The sequence below is a fragment of the Chlamydotis macqueenii genome, chromosome 2 (assembly GCF_036417535.1).
Source record: "Chlamydotis macqueenii isolate bChlMac1 chromosome 2, bChlMac1.mat, whole genome shotgun sequence".
Classification (NCBI taxonomy): domain Eukaryota; kingdom Metazoa; phylum Chordata; class Aves; order Otidiformes; family Otididae; genus Chlamydotis; species Chlamydotis macqueenii.
This window is the reverse complement of record NC_141557.1, coordinates 38,144,113-38,166,639: the sequence shown is the minus strand read 5'-3', so window position 1 is coordinate 38,166,639 and position 22,527 is coordinate 38,144,113. Positions and strand designations below refer to the sequence as shown.

Sequence of the window (22,527 nt, the reverse complement as noted above, 5' to 3'; positions counted from 1 at the left end):
TTTCCACTGTGTTGATTTTTCTTGACAAAACATGGCAGTCTATCCAAAGGAGGGTGTTTAGCCAAGATAAATATAAAATTTATGATTAAGCAAAGTGTTTCCTTATTATAATCCCTGAAGAGAATTTGAGACTTGTTAAATATAATGTGCCCAGGTAGTTTTAAGAGTAAATTATCCTTTATGCTTTTAAATACTGAAATACAGCAACAGCATCAACCATTTGAGATATTACCAGCAGAAACAACACTGCATACTGATTTCCTTTGAATCAAGTAGAAAAACCTATGCATATATACAATATATAACCTCAGGTTTGATGCATTCATTCAGTTTTGCAGTCCTATACAGAGATAAAGAATCCATGTCAGTAACATGGTTTATAAAACCGTGTCTCGCTCTTCCCTGTAATGTGTGTTACGGAAGAAAGCAAATAAAACTTTTTGACAGAATGGATAAAAGTTGATAACATGATTACACTTCTGGCACATTTCTTTAACTGCTATATTTATGGAATACCACTTTGAAGAAAACTATGGCAACTGTCAATATTATTCATTAAAATAAATGGAAAATGAAAATTGATTCAGGAGATGATTGGGTTTTGACCTTTTTGGTACCATTGTTGGCTTTGGAGTGCAGTGTTCTAATTAAATAGTGAATGTACTTAGTGGATATTAAATGATCTCACTGTATTCTTTCAAGGACTATGAACTTCCAAAATCAAGGATAACATTAGATGTCAGCCAAGTATTTTGTCCTTCTCGTGGTTTGTCTTTACATCTGAATTAGTGCCAGTTTGCACAGATTGTGTGTCAGCTTAAATACAAGAAACAGGCCTCAGTCTGCTTGAACTCGTTCCACCAAAGACTTCTAAAAACTTTCGGTAGTCTGCAACTGTAATGGTTGTTTCACATTAAGTTGCTTTGTAGAATTATAAAACAGCTTTTCTTGTGCTTTCAAATAAAATGTTGTCATCCGCTAATGAATGAGATACCATCTGTAATAATTAAGGTTATTCTACTTGTTTTCCCCCTGCAGCAAAACTTCTGAAGGTTTGAAGAAGACAGTAAGAGAACCACCAAGAAGGCTATTGCAGTATTGTAAGTACTGCACCCAGGAGAAAAAAAGAAATACGTGAATTAAGAATGTTGTAAAGCGATTTTCATTTTTTCGGGGGGAAAAATGAGCTACATAAAGGGATTACGTGTAAAATGCAGAGCAGGATGTATTGTAGCAATCATGTTAATAATTTACAGGGGAAAAACTGCGCTCTTATAAAATCTAAAATTGTATCCTTGTGCAGTGTAATCAGGAATTTGCCAATTGCAGTGAAAAATATTTCTCTATCCACCAAAGATTGATCTAGTTTATATACATTTGTTTATTTAAAACTATCAGAATTTAGAAAATCATTGTAGTTTTGTAGGTTTGTCATTTGTTTTAGTGACTTATTGTTTAGGTTATTTTGCAGAATTATTTATTTGCTGATTTATTTATGTATTTCATTATTTATTTATTTGATTATTTAGTAAATTATTTATCTGATGAATTATTAATACATCTTCATGACATGCTTTAAATTATTTATAACTTAATTTTGAGTTTATTGCTTTTCGACGCTGCATTGTTACTGACTAGTTTTGATTTTTTTTTTTTTTTTTCTTGGTTCTTGAAAATTAAAGTACTAGCTCCAAGGCAAAAGTATATTCTTTGCAGAATCCATAGATGGGTTTCAATGAAGTAATTTACCATATAGATACTAATTTTGTTTAGCTTTATATTGCTTAATATAACTTTTCTACTTATTTAGCTTTTGCTTCTATTATTTCATAGTTGTATCAAGATCAAATGAGTGAGCTTTAAGGAGCAATGAAAAATGTTTACTTTAAAACGTGTAGCAACAGAGGAGTTCTATTTTCCCCTTAGTAAATACTATTTAATTATTCTTAAAGTTAACTTGAGATATTTTTGTCTCAATAAAATGAATGGGTTTTGAATTAGACTCATGGTATTTGAACTAATGCATTTAACTTCTAGTAAGAAAACAATATATTCACATTAATAATCCGTATGGAGAGTTCCTTTTTAGCAGCAAGGTTTAAATATATGGGAAGGAATGGTGGGATATTTAGACATGCAGAAGAAGATACGTGTCAAGGGGGGAAGGTGGGCAGTAGGGTTTTTCTTTCCCTACAATGTTTTTTGTGTGCATAGGAATTTATAAGATCAGAAAACTTAACATGTCTGTGGTGTTGTGTGTAAACTATGCTCAGGTTCTGTGTTCACAAAGAATTATTCCTAGTGCACAACATATTGTGAAGCCCGTTTTTGTGTTGCTTTCCTTTGCCACTTAAAAAGGTCTGAAATCTCATCTTTTACTCCAAAGAGACTTGCGTGAATGTATAAAAGCAGTGTAAGGGGCCGATTTTAGGCTTCACATATGAGCACCATCTCTATGGAGCTTAAAACAGGTGCCTGGGATCAAAATTTGACTCGGAGTTGATTCTGACTGATAGGTTTTTCAGGACCGATGAGCCTCTTGCCTGAAGTTGCCTATTTGACCTCAGTTCCCAATGGGTAACTTGTTGGGCAGTCGCAAGCCACCTTGCCAGGAGAGCGCTGGGACTGGCAGCCCTGTTCCAGAGCTGCAACGAATAGGGCAAAGCAGCAGCTCCTCTGCAGAAGTGCCGTGTGCATAACGTGGCCTTTATTCTGTGTTTAGTGCTTGAAATGAATTACTATATACTTTAAAGTTTTAACACAGCGTGGAGAGGCTGCATTGTACATTTCAAGTTTCAATGCTGTTGAAATACAGTAGAAATGGCCTCTGTAGACAGGTTTCACTATAGAACTTAAATTATGCATGTGTATATCCAAATTCCTTATTTTGAAATATTGAATGTATGAATATTTAATTTGTATCTTGCTTTAGTATCTTCACATGCTTGCCTTAAAGGAAGCTGTTTCCTTTGATTTATATACATGGATAAAAATGTGTGTACAGTATGTATCAATGGTTTTTCTCTCTATGATGTTAGATGAACAGCTTTAGATAATGATAGCTACTGATTTTTATTCTGCAGCTTGCTACCATTGTATAAAACATAAATTTGTCGTATTTGTTCTATTAATCTTACTTGAATTTGAAATTCATTTGCTTTCCAGAAATATTTTCTTAATTACACACGTTAAGAAAAGTCAAGTATGTTGCAGATCTTAATGATGCAGTATTTTTGGTCTGTGCACAGTAACAAAGCTCTGAATATTATTATTTGGGGCAGAGTTCCAATCTGAAATTTACATTTCTCTTTATGCGAATGTTTTCACTGAAGCTGAGAACTCCAAGGGAGTTCCTCAACATATACTAGTTTATGCAATATGCTCTATGAAATTTAGTACAGTCGCTCTTACTTCGTTGTGTAAATGAGGTCTTATTGTTGAATTAGACCTATTGTAAGCACTTACAAAGGTAAGTGCTACCAATGTATTCTACCAACAGTTTCTCAGAGTATGAAACACTTCCTGAAAGATGTGCTACTACTGTTATAGGGTAATATAATGCAGCTTATGTGTTGGCATTGAGAGTAACTACTTCATAATCATGACAAGTGAAAGTACAGCCAAAGGTCATGTTAAACAACAGATTTCTTTCACACCTCATCCATTTTCTGGATGTGGTATGAAAATAGCTTTGTTCCCTACACTGCAGTATTTTTTAAAAGACGTTATCTTGAAATATTTTTTTTATGCCGGGTGTATTACTTTGTTCATGTTTTAAGAGATGGACTGTGGAATTCTAGCATGCTAGCTTCGGTGCTACAAGTGTTTGAAATTAGCTTGAATTTTGGGTGCAATTAACCAACATAAGTAGTATTTTATCCTACTTTTTTTTTTATTTGCAAATTCGCTTAAAGGCATAGTTTTAAGTTCTAGTAAAAGAACTACTGACATGCAAAGTAGTATTTATATTGCTGTTGCATGACTAACTATGGTTTTATTTTTTTTTATCTTTTAAGAAGAAAGATAAGTATTTTTTTTTTCTGAAAATTTCAGTCTGTTGTTCAGAAATAGCAAAAGATTGAACCTACCCATGTTGACAGACTGTTTCTTAGCTCTGTTTTAACGAGATCGTGCCAATAGTGTGAAAGGACAATTTCGGCTGTATGCTCAATCAGTTCACCATCTTACACTGAAATGGCCAACCAGGATGCTAAAATAAGGTGTCTTTTTAAAAATATGAATAGTCACGTATTGGATAATGAAAATGAAGCTCGTTTGTTTCACAGAAGTTGCTGAGCAGTTAGGAGATGCAAGTTGGGAAGCTTAAATCTGGTGTATTATTGGTTAGGTGTATTTCTGTTCTAATCTAACTCCATAGAAATCGCAGAAGCCATATTAAGCTCTTCTTCAATTTATTCCATATAGATAAAAGAATTTACATCTCATGAGTCATTTATTTCCTGTTGTATCTTTGATAGAGCCATTTTTAGTGTTTTTCTTGCCTCTCTCCTCTATTGGTATGCTCAGAGAGTCTGTGTGTAGGAGCTTGTTATTTCACCCGTGAGGCAAGGAGGAGTTCAAATCAATAGCAGTGTGTTGTTGACACTAAATGATGTTTCTTCTTGCTACAATAAGACTTGATTTTGTCATCCTAATGACGCTAGCTTGCTTCAGAGAATAGAGATCAGCACTCTCTCAAATCCAACTTTACAAGTATTAAAAAAAACTCCTTCAAAGGAGATACAAATACTGGAGTACTTCTCTAGTAACCAAAAACATGCATTGGCTTTGTAAAACAAATATTCGAGCTCTGTTTCACTTTGTAGGGAAGCTGCTTTGCAGTGCATTTTGGAAGCCTCTGTTAAAGGATATAGGGTTGATCAGAGTAGACAGAGATGAAAGCATGATATTTTAAAAAGAAATGATGCAAACATTATTTAAAATATGGATGTAGCAAGACCTCAGCTAAACAAAACAAAACAAAAACCCTCAAGCTAGTAGAAATTCTGTATGTTTCACAGAAAAATCTTTGCAGCCCTACCTAGAAGGAGGATGTCTGCAACAGGAAAAAGGTACAACCAGGAAGATGTTACCATGCTAGGTCCAGGATGGCACTCCATAGCATGGTCAAAAAGGAGTAAGCAGTTGTTCTTGACTTGAACTAAGGATCTCATATGGAGACAGGAGCTGTAGAAATATGTGAAATGGAAAGGAAACAGTGTAACGTGGGAAGCAGTAGTATGATGACAGGAACTTACGGGCATAACGTTGGTAGCAGCAGTGGGTTTCTGAGAGGCACAGGGTCTTTTGTGTTGGGCGTCTGAAAGCAATAGCAGAGTTGAATCATCATATTATTGATGATTGTAAGCCTCCTCCTTACAACAATATATTTGTGTATTTATATACATATCTTTCACTGTATGATAGATTATAATTTTTTTATCTGAAAGAACATTGGAAGATATTACGACTACATAGTTAAACACTCACATATTAAGTTCTGAATTTTAACTTAAATATTGAACTCCAGCAGCCTGTTCTATAAAAGCTTTTTAACAATAAGCAGCTTTATTACTAGCTACACCCATGTAGCTTTTCTGTTCTATTTGCACTGTTTTCATTGTTATATATTTTAATGCAAAACATGGGTCCTCAGATGTTCATAGTGTAAACTGCAATCTAATATTTTTGGGTTTTACAATATCTCCCCTTCTATTTTTTTTCTATATGATTCTTGTAAAGTCATCTAATGTAAACTGTCCACATATCATGATGACCTTTCCTGGAGAGGAAATGCTTCCTATTTTGCAAACAGTGAAAAAAATCCTCATGAGAATTACAGTAACTAGTTGTACTTCAGTAATGGTAGTGAATATTATATAAACTTAAGCAATCTTTTGTCATTTTTTTTTTGAATGCATGTTAACTGCAGGAAATGAGTAGCACCCAAAAGAAGATGACCAGCAAGTTCAGAAAGGTAGTTAATTGAGTTTATTTATCTCAAATTCAGAAAGTTTTTGATGATTCTCATTGAAATATGTTTTAATGAGTTATGCCAAGTCTCCATCAGGAGCACTTTGTCAGCTTGTTTGTGGTAGCAATACACAGGTACTTCAGGTGCAACTTTCTAGAAGAATTGTAGCCAGAATAGCTTAGTTTTGTTCATGGGTCTCCCACTTCTTCATTCTGTCTCCAGTGCTGAAAGAAGCTAAAAAATCAATTTTGCTAGTATAACTTTCCCTTACTTGCATGAAGTTAACTCACTTTTGGAATAGCACCAGCATACTCTATTCTGCCACTTGTGAGTATAATAGCTTACCATACACATTAAGATACCTACAGAAGGAGCCTCTAACATCTTGTCAGCAGTACAGTGAAGATGCAAAAAGTTCAGTGAAGAAGGCTGTGCCTAGTGTCGTGGCTTGTCTCTACTGAAACATGTTTTTCTTTTCAGCTGAAATTCTGATTCATAAGCATTTCAGCGTAACTTACAACACGCTGATAGTGGCAGTGAAGTTGATGAATATTTTCTCTTACAGCATTATATTTAGTAAACACTAATTTTTGACTATTTTCTTTATCTCACTCTTGCATTTGAAATATGGTTATAGCTGGATTTAATATTCCTTACTTTGTGGTGAGGATCAACAAACATTAAAAACATCCCCTATAGTGATTGCAAAACCAGCAGAAATATCAAATGCAAAGACCTTTGTTATTCTCACCTTTTTGTTGGTTGTTTTTATTGTTTTGCGTGTGTGCGCGTGCATGTGTGTGTCTAACTGCTGTGTTTCAGTTGACCAGAATTTTCAAAGACCCTATGCATCTGGGATTATCCCATTTTATCACATTTATGGCAATTCAAATGTTTGATTTAAAAATTGGGAGCTTTTTAGAGTAATACTGCAAAACTTAACTTTTGTAAAATAAACTGAAATAAACATGAATTTCATATGATTTGTGGATTCAGGTAAACAAAAAGTAATTTCTTTGGAATTATAATATCTATTGATATAGATATAGTTGGTGTGTACGAGTAATCTAGAAACTTGGTATATAAGCTTTTCTTTGAAATTTCTCCTAATTTGCAGCCAACAAATGAAATTGTTGCAGTTATTTGACTAGATAAATTTACTTTTTTTTTCCTGTTTCTATACAGAACTGGTTTTATTTCTGTACTATGCAACTCTGCCATGTTATGTCTAAGCTATGTCTTTTTTTAATTGATTCAGAAGGTAATTTTTGAAACACTTTCACAACATATAAAGAGTTCTATTTGCCTTGATGTGCCTACTTGTTCTTAATAAATACATGCACTACCTGGAAGTGAATATAAAACTAACTTCACAGTGAGAAATCTATTTTGGTAACAACCTGGAAAAAAAAAATCTTTTGTTTCTCTTTAACCACCTAAAATCTACAGGACTACTCTTAAAACTCTTTCTTAGAGAGAGACTTTATTGTAGTCATATGCATGCAATGCATTCTTAGAAAAATTAGTAAAACTATGGGCACATCTGAAGCCATATTCTGCATTTTAAGTGAAACATATTTTGAATAAGTAGCTGATGTGTTGAGTAGAGTTGTCCGTTGATTCTAAAGATACTTTTTTCTGTGCTCAGACAAATCAAGATGGTAATCATTTATAATTTCTTGCCTTCATGAAAAGGAGTGATGAATAATATGATTGGAAAGAATGCATGAGTCATGAAATAGGGAGCTGGGCAATCATGAAAAAAATCACTTTAAAAACTCTCTTCTGCTTACCAGGCCCTGTAATGCAAGTTTAGCTTTCTGTAACATAATCCAGAAATAACAATAGTAGAGATTTTAATAAAAGCCTTGGATGGATAAACAACATTGGTTGGTGTGTTATAAAAAGGTGTTCTTTAACTCTCAGCTAAAAGTGATCATGGATACGATGATCACAGGACACTCTCTCTTCTGACCCTCATATGAATGTGAAAATAAAATGTCTTAAAATATACTACAGTTAATATAGAGTGAATGTAGACCCTATGGTCCTGAAAGTATCTGCACTACTACAAAACAGCTTTTAAGAGCTGTTAAAATATTGATAACTTGGTAAAGCTCCTCAGAAAGCTCCTCTTATTTGTTTCAGATGTAGATCTGTGTAGCCAGTCAACAATTGTACTCTTTTTCTTGGTTTTATAACAATACATAAAAGAAAATAAAACCAAGTATTGTTACTAAATAAATGACTTAATTTGTCATAGCTCCACCCACAAAAATCCATCTGTTTTTTAGCTTTTTCCCATACTAAAATCATCAAGCATGTATTAAAAAATTGCTTTGTAGAATCAAGCACCAACCCTGTGTCCCAGTCAAGACTCTCATAACCAGCTGTTGTTCTCCCTGCAGTGACCTAGGCTAGACAATGTAGCATCTGCCTCTGTTTTCTTTTCAGTGACCCAAGCCAGATTTCTTCAAAGCCTATTGCTGATATTTTCCCTGCAGTCATTCATGCTATTTTTTTTTACATGCTACAGCTGGTTTTGAAAGATCTCTTCCTTTTTTTTCGTTTCTTGACTCACTCTCTCTGTAAATTTAAAGATATGATTTTTATAATTCCTGGGTAATGTTGAGCACAGGACTGTTCTACTTGTCGCGCTTTAAGTCATATGTCAGCACTATAGAAAAGGGCAAATTAGATTCAGTTTCAAAAGGAAAGCTCAGTCTCGCCGGTGGTTCTTATGGACAAAAGTTCCTGATCTTGAACTGAGTTAATGACATTCATTTAACTTGTGAGAATCCAGGTGAAGCTGTTGGTGGTTGTTCGGGACAGGGCAATGTTTGGGAACATGCAGAAACAAAAAGAGAAATGTTTTGCTCTGTGACTTAGCAGTACAAAAAAATTATGTGGCAATGCTGTAAATGAGAATAAAGGCTATTAATCACATAAACCTTAACAGGATTACGCTGACCTCAGGAAGGCAATATTGCTAAATAGTAAAATGCAAAACAGTAAAGGGTAAGTTTGCCATTTTGGGGGAGATACAGCTCAGCTTTCCTAATCATTGCCGATGGAAATTATGGGAAATCTCTTAGGTTTGTTTGGTTTTTGTTTTCTTTTTTTTTTTTTTTGAAAAAACAAAAATAGTGTTTTCATTTTTTTCTTTTTTTTTTTCTGTAAGACATATAAATATTAAAGTGAGCTAGAGGTTGTTGGTTCTTAGCATATTACAGAGTGGCTATTTTTTAGGAGAGATTATGCACCTTGCTTTCAGTTTGCAGTCTTAAAAAATTCCTTTGGCAACTGCAAAGCAGTTCATGTAGTCAAGTGAACTCTGGCTATTACTGAATGCCTACAATTTACCTTCACTGCAAACGCAAATGATATACATAATATGAACATTCTACCCTTTCTAGACCAGTATGGAATACTTCTTAAGTCATCTTTTTTCTGGGACAACTAGACTTAATATTATTTGAATAAATACTGCTCTACAATATAAATTGAAGCATAGTAAGGATGATTGATTGGGAGAATCGTGAATCATAGAATAGTTTGGGTTGGAAGTGACCTCTAAAGGTCATCTAGTCCAACCCCCCTGCAAGGAGCAGGGACATCTCCAACCAGATCAGGTTGCTGAGAGCCCCATCCAACCTGGCCTTGAATGTTTGCTGGGATGGGGCATCAACCACCTCTCTGGGCAACCTGTTCCAGTGCTTCACCTCCCTCAGTGTAAAAAAATTTCTTCCTTATCTAGTCAGAATCTACCTCCTTCTAGTTTAAAACCATTACCCCTTGTCCTGTCACAACAGGCCCTGCTAAAAAGTTTCTCCCCATCTTTCTTATAAGCCCCATTTAGGTACTGGAAGGTCTCCCCAGAGCCTTCTCTTCTCCAGGTTGAAAAGCTCCAATTCTCTCAGCCTGTCCTCATATGAGAGGTGCTCCAGCCCTCTGATCATCTTTGTGACCCTCCTCCACACTCGCTCCAACAACTGGAGGAGGCAGCCTTGCTAAGCCCCATTCATTAGCAGTGTGTTTTCACACATGCATGCGGGCACAAGCAACAGTCTGCATCATTCTTTTGCTATGTTAGTTTTAATCTTTATAAATTTTCTTATTTGACTGCATTAGTGCTAGTTCAAGGAAGGAGTGAGAAGAAGGCAGTTGAAGGGGATAGGAGGCAGTCGTGAAGCCATACTCTTAAGCCAGTGCCTAGGTGTTAGAAGATACAGTTACCAGGTATGTAAAATGCACAGGATAATGCTTGCTTACTGTCTGGAGTTTATCTTACTCTGTTTTGCAAAAGCAGGAGTGCAAATTATAACATGTTTAGTTGTTTCTAACTCTGATTTACTCATTTCTACTTTTGTTGATCTTCTTCAGAAAGTACATCATTTTAAAAGCAGTTCTCTTAGACATCAGAAAAAATAATGCTGAAAGAAACCCCTGTATTGTCTGAAAGAAATGAGCCATTTGACTCAATATGATAGGACTTTTCTTAAGTAAATTCCCTCTGATGCATTGTTTCTTCAGTGTTCCAAAGTTGTCTAAGGTAAAAATTGATGCATAATTTATAAGGCTTAGTTGACATCCTGTGTATAGAAATTCAAATTTTATCTTGTAATTTTTCTTATATACACCTCCATTACTTCCTCTGTCTTGTACGCCTTTGGTTCTCAGCATTTACCAAAATTTTTGCCTATGAAGGATTTCTTCCCAGTTCTTGTAGTCTTCTGGTACAGACATGAAGGAATGTGCAAATCCTCTCTGTTCAGAACTCATTCTCATTAAATTCAAGATATGTGTCAATGTGTGTGTATATATTTTTGATTTTAAATAAATATTTTTGTGTGCTTATTTCATGAAGACCATGCTGTCAAGTACAGTGTTTTGTTCATGTGATGCTTTCAGAGTCTTAAAAAAAGGAAAAAAATAATGGATGTGACAAAATATTTGAAGAAATAAGGTTACTACGGTGATTTGGGAAGACCTATATTAACTAGCTATTTAAGGTCCTATTGCTGATTTCTATATAATTAACACTAGTGATGTGTAAATATCTATTGAATATAAATAACTTGAGCAAAACCATTTATGATTTCCCATAAGTCAAATTACAGAATCACAGAATAGTTGAGGTCAGATGGCACCTTTGGAGATCATCTAGTAGAACTCCTCAGCTCAAAGCCGGGTCAGCTAGGGCAGGTTCCTCAGGATTGTCTGATTGGGTTTTTAATATCTGCAAAGATGGAAACTCCACAAATGCTCTGGAAAACCTTTTACAGTATTTATTATCCTCACAGTAAAAGAAGGGCTTTTTTTTTGTTTTTTAAATAGGATTTTTTTTATTTGTATCCATTAATTTTTGTCTGTTCACTGGATACCACTGAGAAGAGTCAGGCTCCATCTTCTGTACTCCCTCCCGTCAGAAATGTCTAGAAATAGATAAAATCCCATGAGCCTTCTCTTCTCAAGGCAAAACAATCCCAGCTCTCTCAGCATCTGCTCATAGTTCATATGCTTCAAATACTTAATCATCTTTCAGGCCCTCTGCTGGATTCACTCTAATAAGCCCGTGCCTCTCTTGTACTGAAGAGCCCAGAACTGCATACAGTACACCAGAAGTTTATAACCAGTGCTGTCTAAAAGGGAATAATCACCTTTCTTGACTTTCTGGTAATACTGTTCTTAATGGTCTTGGGCCTTTTTTGCTATGAGGACACATCGCTGGCTCATGTTGAATTTGGTGTCCACTGGGAGACCCAAGTCCTTTTCTGCAAAGCTGCTTTCTAGATGCTTGGCCCTCGGCTAGTAGTGTGTCACATAAGGTAATTCTTTTTGGTGACTGATGTGAGGCTGACCAGCCTGTAGTTTGGTGGCTCCTCCTTCTTGCTCTACTTCAAGAGAGGACTGATGTTTGGTTTACTCAAGTCTGTAGGACCCTGCCATGATCTCCATGCCCTTTCAAAGATTATCGTGATGGGCCTTGCAATGAGATCAGCCAACTCCTTCAGCAGTTGTGAGTCCACTCCCTCGGGGCCCATGGAGTTGTGTACATCCAATTTGTTTAAATATTTGCAAATTTGATCCTGCTCCACTTGGATCAGTCTGCTGTGCCCTGGACTTTCACACTGGTTTTTTGGACCTGGGATTGGTGAAGGCTTGTCTCACCAGTAAAGACTGAGGATCTTGGCCTTCTCTTTGTCCTTTGTGACTAAGTTCCCTTTCTGTAGTAGGCCCACACATTGCCTAGTTTTCCTTTTGCTGCTGATATACCTGATGCCCTTGCCACATTCAACTCAGCTGGGCTTTGGCTTTCCTAACCCCATCCCTTCATATTCAGATGATGTCTCTATATTCCTCTCAGGCTGCCTGTCTGTGCTTCCTTCTCCTCTATGTTTTTCTTCTGTGTTGTGAGTTTTACCAGCTTCTCCTTGTTCATGCATTCTGGCCTTCTGCCATGTTTGCTTGTTTTCCTGCTTTTTGGGATGAACCACTCTTAAGCTTGGAGGAGCACATCCTTGACAATCAACCAGCTTTCCTTGACTCCTCTCTCCACAATTGTTCTCAATGGGATTCTTCCAAGTAGATCCCTGAACAGGTCAGTCTTCTCTGCTGAAGCCCAAGGTTATGATCCCGCTTTTTGCTTTTTTCCCCTCCTCTCAGGATGCTGAATTCCACCATCTCATGGTCCCTGTAGCTAAAGTTACCTTCAGCTTGCTTTTGCATCTCTGATCAGTTCTTTATTGTTTTTAAGTATGAGATCCAGCAGAAAGCCTCCCCCTGAACAACTCCTTGATAATTTTTTTTTGGGAAGTTGTTGTCAGTGCTCTCCAGAAAAGCTGTGGATTGCTTCTTCGATGCTGTGTTATTCCTCAAGCAGGTACTGGCATGGTTAAAGTCCACCATGAGGACTAGGGCCTGCAAATGTGAGCGAGTCATAGGGAGTATTGCAGAAGGGTTTGTTCCGCTCATAGATTAAGTTGTTAAAGGAAAGAAGAAATACTTCCTTTTCAAAAGGCAGAAGGGGTACACTATATGGAATAGGTTAGAAAAAAAAAAAACCCTACTTTCTTGTCTAATATTAGGAATTGGTCATTGGCCTGATTAGATAGAAGAGATTTGGGGTAGAGATCTTATTTTTACCCAGACATTGTGTATGAAGCAAGAGTTTAGTGAATATTTTGATAAAAAGCTTAGGAAATTGCAACTAAATATTTTTCATTTCCTCATGCATTATTAACAGTGCTTCTGTGAAAACCTAATCATCCTTATTATTTCTTTTTGACAACCAGTTCCACGAAAGTTTCTACTAACAGATGATTAAATATATGGAAGGAAGACTGGAGGAAGAAGGGGTCACGTGGAAGAATGGCTGAAAGTCTTGTGATAGAGTTTCATTTTTGTCACTGATTATTTTATGATATTCAGTCTTTTTTCAGTCTTTTACCTTCAATAATATATTTTTAATATATTTTTGTTAGAACTAAAATTGAAGTTTAGTGATTTATCTTTTTTGGTTTTTTTTTAATTTTTAGAGCAGGACAGTTAAAGCATGCTAGAAACCTTGTGTTTGATGGTATTTGAGCTTCAGAAGTTGCAATGTTCTAGCTTTCTCACATTATTCTCAAGTAGGTAGTGTGCCCAATAATCTTAATTTAAGGACAGCAAAGACAGAGCTGAAGTACATTCCATTCATTCACTACAAGAGGCATTACTTATCCCATATGGTTGCATCTACCAACCTGTTAGCTAAAACATGATTAGAAGTTGAGTTGCTTTCTCTCATGCTGCCTTTGTTATGCTGATTACAAGAGTATATTGCTCCGTAATTCTGGGCATTTCTTTACATAGAGCATGATTTTTCACTGCACGCTTACTATGCCTTTTGTTTATTGTACGAAATGAAGTGGTTTGCGTTACACATTTTGGTGCACAATACTGAAGAGATCATAGCATCTTCTGGCGTTGATTTATACTCAAAATGGCTCTTTCATTTCAGGGTTCAACTATACTTCCCCCAAGATGTAGGCAACATGAATGAAGCCTGCTTCTACTACTAAATAATAGACCTCCTTTACTCCCTTATGTAATGTCATTTCCTATCGTACCTCAGTTCTTCATTCATTTCAGTCTTTGAGGATGATCCTTATATGTAGAAAGAAAAGACGACTTTACAGGAGGATAGATCTGAATGCCTACATTCATGTCTGAGCTGTGATAATGATTTTTTTTTTTTTCTTCAAAATCAGACTTTTACACATTGCTGGCTAGACTGGGCTGACTAGCTGAGTGACTTGTGTGTTAAAACGAAAAATAAAATCAAACAATCAAAAGAATCCTTCAAGAGTAGAGGGAAAATGGGCTATTTTGACAAATTTTTGCAAGTATTTCTAAGTTGATGTGGTTGACATCTATTGATGAAACATCTAGGAGTAAGCTGCTTGTGGGTTTTTTGAGGTTATTTTGGTTTTGTTTTTTTTTTCATTTTCATAGAGTCTTCGAGTCATTTGAAGCCTTTGTAACAACTAATTCATATGACTCAGAGGTCAGTTCAACATCTAGTGACTGTCCAGGCTTTGGTTTGTAACCCTGAATTAAATCAAGAAGTTATCTGATTCTTAATAACTTGCGTTAATTTTTACAGATATTGTTTTATAGTGGGTATTTTTGCTTAAAATTATTTGCAAGTACTGATTATGAAAGAAAAGAACTCTCATGAGCATTTTCCTGAATAAAAGTCTCTCTCATTTGTTGTAGTCTTGAAAATTTCTTGTTTAAGATTCCTATTCAGAAGTGTACCTAGAAGGGTTCATAACTTTGGCTTACCCTGCATACCTTGTAGTCTGCTCTGCTTGCTATTTTTTGGTGGACAGAAAAAGGTCTCTGGTAGCTCAGGTTAAAATGCAGCTCTAGAGAATCTTGGAGGTTGAACCTATGCTTTCTGCCAAAATAGTAATGATGGATGCATTTTTTATTTGTATACCTCGGAGAGCGTTGCTGTGAGAATCAGGAGATGACAAGTTTGGTTTCTAATTCATTGCCACGTGCACTCTGTGGCCCTCCTCTGCTTCACATCCTTGTGGAGATGACAGATTTACTGAATGGTAAATGCAAATAAAACTGAGTGTTCCTTTCTTCTTCATCTCAAGGTTTTGTACAAATAGCTGTGATGAAAAAAATGTGGGGAAAGGAAAGTAGATTGATGGAGGTGAAAAAGCACCCGAAGAGTGACTGAGGATGAGAAAATCTTTGAACCTGTGCCTTAGGTGAGGATGTTCTGTCAAAACTGACGTTTGCCAACATGATTCTTCTTTTGGGATAAATACAATTATAAATTTACCTAGTAGTCCTTTAGAGAAATTTCTTACAAGCAGACATTGTTGACTCAAGATAGACCCACAACTGATAGGAGCGTGAAGAGATGCATTGGTTTCTTATATACTGAGAACTATGTATGAAAATTTAGAATCATAGGATAGTTTGGATTGGAAGGGACCTTTAAAGTTCATCTAGTCCAACCACACTTTCTTTGTATTCTTATAGAGACAGTGAAGATATAAGTTAAACTTTCTAATTGGGTAAATTAAGGCTGGTTTACTCTTTTCCTTGGACTAGATACTTCTCACTCCGTTTTTTGATCTCAATCACTTTCTTAATTTGACCTTTGAGGAAAGTCTAAGTGAATTTACTAAATTGTTTATATGTGAGAGAGGTTATTTGGGAAGTTTCTGATTATATCAATTGCTATAACTGTGTTTTAATCAGAAAAAGATCAAGGATTGAATCCTATTTTCTTATCAAAATTGTTTCAGCCTTTATATTAGCCCATTATTTTCTGTGACCAGCTATCACTTTGGAATGCTTTTGCATAACAGTATGAACAAATGCAGGAAGTGCAGTGTAGACACAGAGGTTTTTTTTTTGTGGTGGTGGTTTTTTTGGGTTTTTTTTTTTTTTTTAACCTATAAGGAAACCTGTACATCAATAAAACTTCGTGGTGTACATACATTCAAGACTCTTATTAAGGGAATTGGTATCCAAGTCCATTTTTCTCCAAGTCAAAAAATCCATGCACTTGTTAAAGAAGAATACCACAGTAAGTTGACATCAGAAGTTAAATGACAGAAGAATTTAATGGATCTCTTTATTTATAGGACCCATGTCCAGGTTGTGTATGAGCAGCAGGTAACATATTTCATTTTGTTGGGTTTTTTTTGTTTGTTTGTTTGTTTTTCATTTTTGTTTTGTTTTGTTTTTAATTTGACCACAGTAAGTACTTTCTTATTAATCTAAATATCTGACTTCCAGGGAAAACTACCTTTGTCTCAGTGACATTATCAAGTGTATTTTTATCTTTGGTAGGCTTACCAAAATACGTTCCCTGTGTCTACTAAGACCTAAGTTTTTTGAAGGTGTTTTTGGCCCAGCTGCTGGGCAATGCATAGATATCAATACCTTGCCTGTGATTTAGTGTCTGAGTTTTGTTTTATTTACAATATTGCATTATTTTAGATTTGGGATTGTTTTAGAACATCCATTGTTATAGTGATAAAAATACTCGGCCCTTATAACAGTTTCATTCTCTGGAAAATTTGGGGAGTTTGAGTTCAGCTTGTGCTTTTGGTTATAGCAGGTGATGATCTGTGTTTTAAATGAAGAAAGGAAATATCCTGCTGTACAGTAAAATTGGAATACAGATTTTACAGCATGCTAAAAAAAAATTGATGTTTTAGAAATTGATAGGATAATTAATTGCTTTCAAATAAATAAAGTTAAATTTCCTGTATTTGTGAACATTTTTTCTATTGCTAAAAGTAGCGTGAAAACATTTGTATGTCAGCTATTTTGGACTTGTTCATACTGTACTTTTCTCTGTATTGAGATTAATGGCGAGAAAAAGGGTAAGGCATTTTGTTATGGCCAATTTATTTTATTTCAGACTATATTATCATTTAGTGAAAGCCCTATTGATTAGCCTTCATAGCTTTACAGAGCTTTTCTTCTAAGCACTTAAAGTTTGAGTTGCCTCTGTCCCATAGGGCTAAAAGAAAGCTTAGTACCATGAAATTCTTCTTCTGTATGTTTCCAACAGCTTGAAGCCTCTTCTTGGAATGCAAAATATTAGCACATTAATGTTATTAACCCCTGTAGTACAAAATGCTTTTGGAAGTAAAAAAAATTTTTGTATCTTCAAAGTCTGGATTGTTTCTTCTATATGAGTACAGTTTCTTAAAGCTGAAAAATGTGTTGCTGTGCAACAAACAGATGCTGCTCTAACAATGCAATACATTATGTACCAAAAATGATTTTGGTTTTAATCATAGATGCTGATTTAATGAGACAAGACTAGCTTACATCAAAAATGGATTTAGGGTGTGATTTTGTTTTCCCTGTGTTTTCTCTACATAATTAATAGGAATATGGTACCTTATATATTCTGTTTTAAATTTGAAAGTGTACTTTGGTTTTATGCCATTTTCTACTCCTGGTTTCTAATTCTGCTTTGTATAATACTCTTTTTTTTTTAATTCCTTTTTGTGAGATGAACACAAGGGCATTAGTAAATCTTGTATCTTTAATGTATTTCCCTGAAAAGTGTTACCTTCTTACAGAATCATCCTGTCCATGCTTAATCCGTCCATTTTGCCCACATCTCCTTTTTAATTTATTTCCTGAATGTTTCCTGTCCAGTGTTTTCATCCAGCATTTACCATATGGGACATGTAAGATGTTTGTCTGTAACTAATGTTAGTTTATGGATCAGAAAAACAATGCTAATCAATATCTTCGGACGTTATCAGTGCTTTATATCTTGTGAACACACCTAGCCCCCGGGAGCATTTCATTGTTGGTATATCTTCAGTTTGGCTTTAATTTTATTCTTTTATTCTGCAGATATTTTTGTAACTCAGCATTAGTTGTGAGCTCTAATCCTTCTATCACTGGTATAAATTTTGATTGACAATTTTACCTTTAGATAAAGTCAGATAGTACTATACTTGGGGGGGAAAAAGTCTTCATATTGTGTTTTTAATTCCACTGAACCCAACAGAGTTAAATGCAGTTTGGATGCACAGGGAAGAATTAATGATTGGAAGATACAGAGTTGGTAAATTATTTATTCTGGCCCTGAGGAAGCTGAAAAGCTGAGTGAAAGACTAATAAATCATTTGTGGTAGTGCTGGTTGTCACTTCCAATTATTTTAGACGGTTTTGTGATAAACTGCAGCACCTGCTAGATATCCCTGCACCATCCCTTGATGCTTGCAGTGCAGCTTGTTCAGTCGATTATCAAAGGCAAATTTGTCTAAAGTTTCCTCAGGTTGGAAAGAGAATTACTTTTCTCAGTCATCTCTTCCCCCATTTTTTAAGCTCCTTTTCAATTGCATGCATGAAATAGATAAAAATCGATGATATATGTAGAATTTTATTGACATAATGTACAAAGGGATATAACCACTGAGGAACAGGATGAGGGGTGACGTGTCTGTGTGAGTGTAAACCTATCACTGGAAGACCGACTTGCTTTCATCTTTCTGAATAGCAGCTGTTTTTAAGGTATGAAAACTAGTACTCACCCTCTGGTTTCCAGGATTGTGTTGCAGCTAGTCCAGAAGTTACAGAGGAGACCATCTTGAACATCAGTTGACTTTGTCATTTGTTAAACTTCTCTGCTGCTTTTATTCAGAAAGTCTTAATTTAAAATTACAATTACATGTGCAGAGGCCCTATTGATCCTCAGCATGCAACAGCTGAATAAATAGATTAAGGCATAGAATAGCTGAAGAGAAGGTTTAGAAATCTGAGCAACGGAGTGATTTTCAAGGAGAGGAAGCAAAATGTTGGAAAGATTAAGGTTATTGATAGAGAAAAACTGGAAGTGAGATGAGTGGTGAAGGAAGAAAGAATTGGGATGGATTAGTGTAAGGCAGCTGTTTCTATATGCCATCTCACTCAATGAGAATAGTGTTGTTAGGCATTGTTTCATTTAGCTGCAGTCTGACCACCTTTTTGTCTGAGATAAAACAACCAGGCCTACCCTGGAAATATTTGTCTTTCCAAACTGAAAAACTGGTAAAATGTAATACCATTCTTTATACATTACTTGAAAGCTTCTAAATTGGTCATCTCAGAAAGGAGTTTTAGAAAGTTGAGCTCAAAGTTCACTTTGTGTGTTGTCCGAAGGATGGAGAGCAAAGAGCTCCTAGTTGTGCAAGCACTCACATATTCTCTTCAGCCTGAAGAAGAGGAGGCTCCGGGGAGACCTGATAGCGGCCTTCCAGTACCTAAAGCAGACCTACAGGAAAGATGGGGAAAAACTCTTCAGTAGGGCCTGTTGTAATAAAACAAGGGGTAATGGTTTTAAAATAGAGGGAGGCAGATTCAGATTAGATATTAGGAAAAAATGTTTTACAATAAGGGCTATAGAATACTGGAACAGGTTGCCCAGAGAGGTGGTAGATGCCCCGTCCCTGGAAACATTCAAGGCCAGGTTGGACGGGGCTCTGAGCAACCTGATCAAGTTGGAGATGTCCCTGCTCCTTGCAGGAGGGTTGAACTACATGACCTTTAAAGGTCCCTTCCAACCCCAACTATTCTATGATCCTATTTCTGCTTATCTTGAGGAAAGGATTGCAAAAATTGAAAACTGCTTTTATTTTAAAAATTAGGGTGTGTCAAATAGTCAGTTTAAAGCTGTTGAGATTTTCTTTCATTTCTCTGTTACTGGTGAAAGAATGCATCTTACATACAGTGCTGAAAGACTTGCTAGTGAATGTTGGATGCTATAACTTAACAATTCTACAGTAAGTTTTCTTTATCTTTTCTGTTATTTGGATGGATAAGGTTAGGAAGATAACGATGAATTCTAAACATTCTGGGTCAATACAACCTACAACTCCAGTCCTTGGAAGGTAAAAAATTCAAGTTTGTTTTTTTGTATTTATGTTTGTTTCTCCATTAACAGACCCCAGCTCATAATTTCAAGTGAAATCTTTACCTTAGGAAGTGGTGATATTTTGACCCAGATAACCAGTTCAAGACAAATTAGAGAAGTAACCATGCTGACTAAAATCAGAATTAAAAGGCCTTTGTTTTCTTGCTCTAAATCTTATTCAAATAGATGTGGTTTTTTTTTTCATTGTGTTCCTGTAGGTTAGGAAAGAATCAGGTGGAAATACTAAGCACAGTCACCTTTCTTCCCCAGATGACTTCAATACAGAAAGATTTGCGGAATTTCAGCTCTAGATCTGTGAAGCTTAAGAAAGCTCCGTGAATACATCTGTTCCAATTTCCAGAAAGCACATATAAGATGTCAGGAAAACATACTAAGCTCTGTCAAAGGGTTCTTGTGAAGTTGTCTAGCAGGGGATAATTTTTTGCTCATATTCCTAGAAGCTTTTTTAAATTATATCAGTGTCCGTTATTTCCAACCACTTAGGATAGTATAGGAAGGACAGCCTGTAGGAGTTTATTTGTGTTAGTATAATTCAATTACTATTAGGGAGTGTTTCTGTAAGCATGGTGTATCTGTTGGTAACAGAAATCTGTGGAATTTTTTGTGCAGCTTGAATCAGCCATTTATTAATTATTTGAACATCTAGACTTACATGGATATTAATCATCAGGTTTTTACTTTCTTATATTCCCAAAGAAAGGTGCTGTCCTTAGTAAATGTTGATTTTCCAATAATATACTTTTGCTGTAGTAGTTTTCTGTTTGTTTATTGCTAAACACAATTGGTACATTTGTGCATTTTTTAAAGCGATTAGAGACCTTAAGATGTACAAAATTAATAATTTTTATAGTTCTGCATGAAAATGGAAAACTCATTAGTTTATTCTTAGGACTTCTATAATTTATTGTTTATGTCCAGTTCATACTGAGTTAAGCACACAAAGGTAGCAATATGTAATTTTTTAAAAGGTGATTTTGTTTACAGGATAAATATGGATAGATGTTAAAAGGGGGAGAAGGAAAAAAAAACACCTTGAGATTAACATGGTTTTCTTTTATGAAATATTGCTTATAATAAACTGAGTTGTTAACTATGCTTTAAAAAAAAACAGTGAATTTGATCTTCAGACAATTTTTTTTTATTCTTAGTTTAAAATAAGAGAACAAGTCTTCCAGCTTTTCCTGGTTTTCCTGTTGTTTTACAACTTTGAAAGTCATTGAAGTCCTCGCATGAAAAAAAACAGGAAAAATCAGATGTGGTATTTAGCACCCACCTGAGAGACTGTCACAGTCTGAGATGCTGGATATGTCATTAAGCAAACTATTTCCAAGTTTTCACCCATCCTTTCTTTATACTTTTAGTAGTGAGGCTTATGACAACCACAGTGACTCAGGCCAGACACACTTCTAACCTAGTCTCCTAGCCTGTCTGAAGAAAGATGCTTAGAGAGAAGTTTGAGAAATCTGTGACATTATTTCCCACATGTGCTTTTCTGCCTTCTGGAGATCTGAAAGCTTTTGGGCAAGGAGAATCAGTGGTGGTGTCCTTTTTATCTAGCAACTGTATTGTTGGTTTTTTTTTTCCCCTGATTTTCTCTTTGCTCCAGAAAAGTGGTCATTTTTTTTTAACCTCTGTGAAGTCTTCATGTCTTGTGGCAAGAAGCTCCATGGCTTGCCTTTTAACTGTGAAGAAATAGTTACTTCTGTTTGCTTTGGCAATGCCACTTGTTAACTTCATTTAATTTTCCCTTTCTCCAGTTCTGTGAGATTAAAGCAGCAAACACAAAAAGGCTGATTTCTTTTCTGTTGCTTTTATTTAAATTAATTTTTATAAATAATTTTATGTCGTAAAATGGATTAACATGATTTCAGTTTTAATTTTAAATGCATTTTAGAAGGAATAATATTTAACTTATTTATTTCAAAATGTATACATCTTTAGCCTGAGGCATTTGGCTTTTTGACTTGAGATTGAAAAAAAGATAGGTCAGTTATCTGAGTTTCCTTAAATGGGAAAAGAAATCAAAGGAAATTTTTCACAATATTTAATTTTTTCGTAACAATGTTTTCCACAAAATACTCTTGTCAATGAATTCCACAGTGTAGGTGAAACTGTTTTTATTCACTGGTACAAAGCTGCAATTATTTTACCTTTTGAAAACTTCCTCATGTTATGAAATAGAAAGAAACTTAGTCCATTATGACTTCTGTTGAGCATCATCCAAGATGAAGAGGCAGATTAAATAGTCTATAAGCAACTGGGAGAAGTCTCAGGATTGCTAGCCCTTATTCTCATGTGGGACTTCAGATTAACCAGGTGTCTGCTGAAAATAAAATACAGCAGAGAGGAATCAGTCTAAGAGGTTCGTGGAGTATGTGGAAGATTAACTTTCTGACACAGCTGATGAGTGAGCCAACCAGGGAAGGTGCCCCACTGGACCTGTTGTTTGAGAACAGAGAAGGATTTGTGGGTGATATAATGGTTGGAGGCCATCTTGGGCATAGCAGTCGCAAAATAATAGAGTTTTTTATTCTTGAAGAAGTAAGGAGCGGGGTCAGCAGAACTGCCACCTTGGACTTCTGGAGAGCAGACT

The 22,527-nt window shown here is 35.5% G+C and overlaps 1 protein-coding gene across 4 annotated transcripts in view; it reads left to right on the top strand.

The window, feature by feature from the left end:
- The window catches only part of TBC1D5 (TBC1 domain family member 5), a 325,821-nt gene that overhangs the window by 24,387 nt on the left and 278,907 nt on the right, over positions 1–22,527 (top strand). For 2 of the 4 annotated variants that reach the window (XM_086742637.1, XM_086742635.1), the window contains exon 2: positions 1,039–1,100. The gene's annotated coding sequence lies outside the window, so the exon portion shown is untranslated. Of the gene's footprint in view, positions 1–1,035; positions 1,101–22,527 lie in introns of those variants that run through there. The other 2 variants (XM_086742636.1, XM_086742638.1) reach the window with 2 other exon arrangements.